The sequence below is a fragment of the Aythya ferina genome (genome assembly GCF_964211825.1).
Source record: "Aythya ferina genome assembly, chromosome: 4".
In the NCBI taxonomy this organism is placed as follows: Eukaryota; Metazoa; Chordata; class Aves; order Anseriformes; family Anatidae; genus Aythya; species Aythya ferina.
In genome coordinates this window covers 49,397,844-49,405,137 of record NC_140300.1, presented here as the reverse complement: position 1 = coordinate 49,405,137, position 7,294 = coordinate 49,397,844, and the positions used below count along the sequence as shown (strand labels likewise).

The 7,294-nt window shown below is 36.9% G+C and overlaps 2 protein-coding genes across 4 annotated transcripts in view; one reads left to right on the top strand and one right to left on the bottom strand.

The window, feature by feature from the left end:
- Positions 1-7,294, top strand: part of MARCHF1 (membrane associated ring-CH-type finger 1) — a 404,383-nt gene that overhangs the window by 55,892 nt on the left and 341,197 nt on the right. The gene's annotated exons all lie outside the window — the stretch shown is intronic.
- KLHL2 (kelch like family member 2) overlaps positions 1-7,294 on the bottom strand; it is a 271,198-nt gene that overhangs the window by 148,428 nt on the left and 115,476 nt on the right. The window lies entirely within an intron of this gene.

Sequence of the window (7,294 nt, the reverse complement as noted above, 5' to 3'; positions counted from 1 at the left end):
ATAAAAAAAAAGTTTGACTAAACCAAATAAAGTGCAAGGGTCAAAAAATGACTTATGGAAGTATAACATCTACAGTTTCAATCCAGTTATTGTTCCTATTACTGATAACGTGAGGTAACTACATCAGCCAAGTTAAGTAAATACAAGCTTTGTAAGATATTAACTTTAGGTTTTTGTGTTAATGCAGTGGAACATATATCATTGGTTTCAATTATATTCTTAGTTTTCAGCTTTTTACAGCTAGCACATAATAAAATTAAACTGCGGCACCATTTCTTGAGAAAGACTTACAAGTGAATTTTGCCTTCATTGTTTTAAAGACTATATTAATGGAAATAATATTATTAATTAATATGCTGTATTTTCCTTGCTATACACAGTTTTTATGATTAAAAAACATTAAACAAGAGTCAGGCTATGTATTTAAACAGAGTTCACACACTGGAGGGAATGGATCAGAGGAAGATTGTACTAAAATGGTTTCTAAAGCACCACTAAATTGATTCAATAATTTGACAGTTGTTTCTGGTTTTATACCCTTTGCTGCTTTTAACGTTACAAAATTCTGCTTTTTGGCAGGTCTTTCAATTGTCTGAATGATGAAAAGCTGACTCCTTTACATCATCTGCTGTATATTAGCCTTGTTTGTTAACTTCAGAATGCTGAGGATCTGAGCTATCAGTTCCTTCTGTGAATTATAACCTGCTGAATCATGTGCTGTGATGGGTTGGGCATCGTAAATAAGGAGTTCATTTATTTAAGTCAGCCTGGCAGTTTATGCAGCATAGGTATATCCATGAGCTTGAACTCATAGGCTCAAGATTGAACTGAAACAGAAAAACTGAGATAGATAGAGAAGGAAAGGTAAGAGAGGGGCTGTACAAGGAACAGCCAGAGAAATACAAGGAGAACAATTAGAAAAAAAATATTAGAGGAATAAGTAAGTGACTATACAGTGCATATACATCATCAAGGATGAGGACAGCCTTTGGACTTGCCAATCTGTAGGTTCCCTGTTATCACGGTATATCCTCCGTTCATAGTAGGTACTTTCTAGACTCTTGTTTGTTGATTCTGTTTATTTTACTTCTTTAATTTGTATTCTGTGCTTATCAAAATATGACTTAAAAGCAGGCATATTAGAAATGAAAAAAAAAAAGGGTATAATTTTATTATGATACACTGAAAAATAATGAGTTCAATATAAGGTAAGACACTCCCTTTCTAGGAATAATTAACAATTATATCAAAAATAGGATATTATAAAGATTAACTCAGACTTTCTCTGTAGGCTTTGCTGCTCCTGCAGTTAATGTTTGAGGAGTGCTCAGCTTAGACCATACACAGACTGTCAAAAACTGTCTTTGTTATCTCAGTACATGAGCCACCAATGCTAGTGAGTCAGCCAAGCACATAACATAGTTTTTGCTAAGCCAAAAAAAAGGTACTGCTCTAGCATTGTTATAAGAGTGTTGAAAGAGCTCTGAGGCTGGCTTTACTTATGTTTACACCTAAAACTGTCTAGTTCAAGGGACACCTTCTGTTCATAGAAATTGTCAGTGACACATAATTTTTCTATCCATTTTTTTTTGTTTTATTATTATTAATAATAATTATTATTATTGTTATTATTTTTATTATTTGTTCTATGTGTGTGTTCTGGATGTTGTATTCAACATCTGTAACATTAACTGTACCTATCTATCTTTAATTTTGCTGTCTACATATTGCTCCATGTTTTTACCTGTCTAAGCAATTAATATGGATTAAAATTCAAAAATCCAGCAGTACTTATTTCTATAAGATACTAATGACTTTATAACTCAACAGTAGAGTGAAATTCTGTTTCTAACAACAATTTACAGAAACAATTCTAAATATTGATTTTTTTATATCAATTTGAGATCCTCATATGTTACAATGCAGAAGAATCAAATGTCAAAACTTGATTATTTTTGTTCTGCATCATACAAGATTCAGCTATACACATGCTGAACACATGGTCATAATTTCTATCAGAATGCTTAAAGGCATTTTTTTGTGCAAGAATATAACGATAAATAATCGCTATATGTTCTCTTACAAAGGAATGACATGTCCACTATGAAATGTGAATGAGTATTTTTGAATGGGAGCAAGGCTTCCCTTTAACCAGTATAGACAAGTGCAACTCCAAAATTGTCGAGTTTTAAGCCATCTGAAAGAAAAACCTTGTCAAAATGGAGCTTCCTGTATTCTAGTGACAGTTGCATCAAAGTTTGAATGGACTTGTGGACAGAAGAACCATAAAAGATCCACTGTGCTGTTTTGTTGAGATAAAAGGCTGATGCTGAGGAATGTTTGTCAACCAAGACTGGCCTCCAGTGCTTCAAATGCTGGGGCCACTTGGCCTTCCTGTGGCAGTTGGGAGCTGAAGCTGTTGATCCACCATCCCTAAAGCGATGACAAACAAACCAGAAGCTGGGTTGCCTGTGCTGTAAGTCTCATTAAAAAGGACAGCTCTTCCATCAGGACAGTAGCATGAGGTGTACAGTTTATTTCTTGATGTTGGGCAGTTGGAAATGAGCCCTGATGAGTACCATGGAGTCTCCTTCTCTGGAGATATTCAAGGCCCTTCTAGATGCCTACCTGTTTAACTTGCTATAGGGAACCTGCTTTGGCAGGGGGGTTGGACCCGATGATCTCTCAAGGTCCCTTCCAACCCCTACAATTCTGTGATTCTATGATTTGACTTGGAGCCCAGCGGATGTCTCTGGCTGCTGGCAGTACCTCCGTGAAGAAGGCTGAGTGGGCCGTGCTGGGCATCAGCGGGCTCCTGTGGCAGGTGGGCTATTGCCAAACTACGATGGTTGGAGACATCTGCAAAAGCACATGCTAGCACCAGATAAGAGAAACATGCTGGGAAAACATATCAAAGACCCGCAAGTAAATCCTATCAGTGTAAGCCTGCACTCTGTGCACAGCAAGAACAGAATTAGCAAGCAACCCCAAAGTTATTCCTAAGAGTATGCCATCGTCCGATGCCAAGCTCTTCCCCTTAGTTGGAAGGAAGCCCTGCTCCTGGCAGTCCCCAGAGCACAAACTGGTACTGGCACATGCGAGTGGCAGATAAAGGATCAGCTTTATCTGATCCTTTTACCTCAGAACCAAAGCCCATCCCCACACAGGGGGCACCCTGTGCTGAACCAGGTCAGGGGAACCGAGGGTATTTGTCTGGGTTCAGGGCAGGAGGAATCAGCCTGCCAGGCTCTTGGCAGCAAATACCTGATGCTGGAAGAAGACAAGGGCTTCTTTGTCCTCTGTTACAAATAAAAATACATTGTAGTATCATCTTTTGTTGTTGTTGTTGTTGTTTTTTATTATTATATTTATTTTTATTTCTAAACATAGCTATAGCTATACCTGTGGCCATATCAGAAAACACATAGGTTCTATCTGTGTGATATTAAAGGACATAAAGGAGGAACTACATCATTTTCCATTCCAAGTCAGTGCTAATTGTTCTTTGACTATAAGGGATCAAATATAAAGCTATAACCTGATTTATTTATTTATTTATTTATTTATTTATTTATTTATTTTGTGGTGTATTGCAATAGACTTTGTGGGTGCTTTTAAATCATATCAATAAGAGATGCTGTTCATTGTGTTATTAGGAGCACAACGCTTTCCAGTGGGTTTCAGCAATAACTCTTTATAATACTGGAAGCTAAACAAGCAAAACTTTTTTTTTTTTTTTTTTTTTTTTTTAAGAGAAATTAGAAAATACAAAAATGTTGACATGATAAATTGTTAGGGGGAAAAAAAAAAGTATTTTTTTTTCCCAGCCTAACTCATCTGGCTATGTAATTATGGTCTGTATTTTCAAAAGTTATCTTTGCTTTTCCAAATCATCTGACTGCTCACCTATTAGCATGAGTGGGAAGGCTGTTTATTTTCACATGGCCAGACTATCTGTTTGGCACATCTTCTTGGAACAGAGGTTTCCTGTTTAAAAGCCACAGCTAGAGTGAAATTAGGGCTTGGGAACAGCAAGTTGTACTTGGGTTCCTTTTTTCACTTTTCTTTTTGCACAGATGTCAAGAACTTGATTTTTCTCACAAAGGCTTTGAAACTGAGAACATTTCACTGGAAAGCAAACTCTAAAAGTATTTAAACAATTGGAATGCAAATTTACAGGTACATTTTCCTAGTCATGTGTGTATTTATGTGCACAAATTATGTGTTGCTAGGATATAAAAAATGGTATTGGAATTAGTAAGTAGATTTATGTTGTCTTTCATGCTTACTGCATTACTAAAAAGATCAGTCAAAAAAAGATCTGGTGGAAAAAAACCAACAAGGTTAATTTGATTTTGAACTAGTGGTAAATGAGTTTTGCCAGTTGTCATTCCCCCCCTCCCCCCCTTTTTTTTTTAAGGTTTGTTTTGACTGATCTGCTTATCTCAGTGTTATGGAGAAGACATAAAGTAGCTGGAATTACACAGTGGTGAATCCTCTTGTGTTGGCAAAAGCCAGTGGAGATAAACTATCTGCTTCCTGCAGCCACCGTTCGCAACCCCAGTGACATCCCTCTGACAGACGCACAGGCAGGCAGGCAGTGGGTAATGGGGGCAATGGGGGTAATAGCACTGAGGTATGGAAAGAGGACTGAATTTTAGTTTTCTACACAGTTAAACATAAAACAGTGAAGAAAGCTCTATTTTGTGGATTTAGATTGTTCTGTCTAATATGAATTTCTTTTGTCTAGTAGGAGTTTCTGGGAATAATTTAGACTTGGATAACAAATAATGGGATATGCTTAGTGGTTTGATCTTACAGTGCACATGCATTTCTTCTGTTGAATCCCTCGTTGTACATACATTGTTGTATCCATCAGCACACCAATACCTTATGTACAGCTAACTCCAGCTCTGTGAAAGCTTAAGGGAATATATTGGAAACTCATTTTATACCTCCTATCATCCAGTCTCTAGATATCACTCATACAATATGAACATTTCAATAGTAGATACTGCTGGCCAATGAATGTGAGGGGGGCATTATGATTTTCCCTCTTCTTTGGGTGCTTAAAAATGTTACAAAATAAATGTGGGAAAATGCTTTCACATGCAGTATTATCTACACTTTCCCTTAACCACCATTATCCCAGGAGCACCAGGTGGAGTAATAGTTGGCATAAACATAAGCTTTATAACTTTTTCTGAAACCCAGAGAAATCTGCAATTACTGCTGTAACTCCAACTTCTATTCTGATAGGCTGCTATCTCAAAAGGAGGTAAGCCTGCCATTTCCCTCAACTGAGGGTTTAGAAAGTTTCTTCCCACACACTCAAAAATAAGTCTGTGGTATGCTAGGTATTTTAATGGAAACCTACAGTATTTGTCTTTATGCAGGTTGGGACAACCTATCCATTTGGGCTTCCTTGCTCTGCATGAAGCCTAACTGAGATTAATGTGCATGTAGAAGTCAGCAAAGCCATAATAGAAACAGCGCCCAATTATTCTGGTCTTTTAGTGTTTCCCTCTCTTGCCTCCTTGTGTCGCATGTGGTCTGTCTTGGCCCAAACGTTTGTCTGAGAGCACTGAAATGCTGCAGCCATTAGAAATGTGCCTGGAATCTCTGGGGCTGCAGGCTGGTGCCAGTTGTCACTGTGCTGCTAAATCTCTAATGGCAAACATGTTTAGAGACGCCTGCCTGCACTCTGAGAAGATCCTAAATACCTTATACAAAACTAAACATATAATGGTGGTGTGATATAAAATTACTACAGTAAAGTTAGAAAAATCTGTATCAGTTCATTCAAGTTTACAGATCACTTTGTGTGCAGTCAGATTTTTAGAGTTATTACTATGGAAAATGGTACTGAATAAGCCAAAATGTGAAATGGAAATAAGGTGCATAAAAGCCTTGTTGGAGAAAAAGTTGGAGAAAAAACATCTTTAGAGTTCTACTATAAGAAACAACTGTCTGGAGCTAATGAAAAAATGTTTGTTTGCTCTTTCTCCTTGAAGACTGTATTATCCTAGTAGTAACATATTTGGGGTAGACAAATGGATGATACCACAATGCAAGAATGCCTGGATTTCATGCAGCCAACTGTCTGGCTTTAGATGAAATTTTAGGAATATTCAACAGCAAAGGTCAATGACAATGGCTGTTTAATTCAAGTTACTCTAAGATATCTGTATGCATCTTCTGTCAGTTTGACATTTGCACTAGCACTTTATACCAGATGCAGTACCTGTGGAAATGGCCAGAGCAGAGTGGGTAGGGATAATAAAACTTGGTATTCCCAGCCTGCTGATGTGCTGCAGTCAGCTGAAAGGGTAGCCTGCATTCAAGTAACCTTTTGTCTGCAGTATATAATTTCCATTTTCAATTAGTTTACATTTCAGGCAGTGGATGAAGTTTGGTTTTGAAGCTGCCTATTAGAGAGCTAGTTTTGTTCCTTGGGTTTTACCTTTGAGAGGAGAAAGTAAGGAATACTAGAAAAAATGTTTATTCAGGAGTCTCAAGTTTCTGAATGCCTGCAGACCCTGTTGTTTTTGTTTTCCCTGATCTTTACTTAGGGAATGAAATTGACTTAGACAAACATGGTGTTTCTTTCTGTTTGGCTGAAATCAGACAATGGTATTTTAATTATTTTCAAAAGGGAAAGAGATGATTTGGCTTTAATGAGAGTGTGTGTTTATTGAAGATTTGATAGACGGTATTCTCATAAGTGCATTGAAAAGAGATTTGAGTCAAAAAAAGAAGCAGCTGTTGAAGAGCTCTGTCCATACCTAAGCATTTTGAAATATCTTCAAACAAAAATATTGTCATTTATAATTCTTCATAAATTCAATATTATATATTTATTAGAACATTCATAGTATTGACATCAGGTACTTTTACTTCCTGATCTCCTGGATTTCTAATCTTCTGTGAAGGTTTAGGACTGTTCTCATAACTTTTGTTTAAAGTAACAATAATAATAAAAGCATTTAAAATGTTTACATGATCAGTCATATGTCATTGCTTGTATTTTCCATCCCAACTTCCAGGTTTATTTTTTTTCCCAATATTTAGGACAAGCATACAAATCCTCAGCTTCTTAGATAGTACACAACCAACGCACAATCCTCTTGATCTTCCCTAACCTTCTCATGAAGCGTTTGCACTCTTAAACTAGCCATCCAGTCTAATATCTGAGAATGGATCTGAACTCAGTGCATTATCACAAGAGGGAGCCATTGTCAATACCATAATCTGACATCCAGTCTATGATTTTACCGGGCTACATTTATCACTC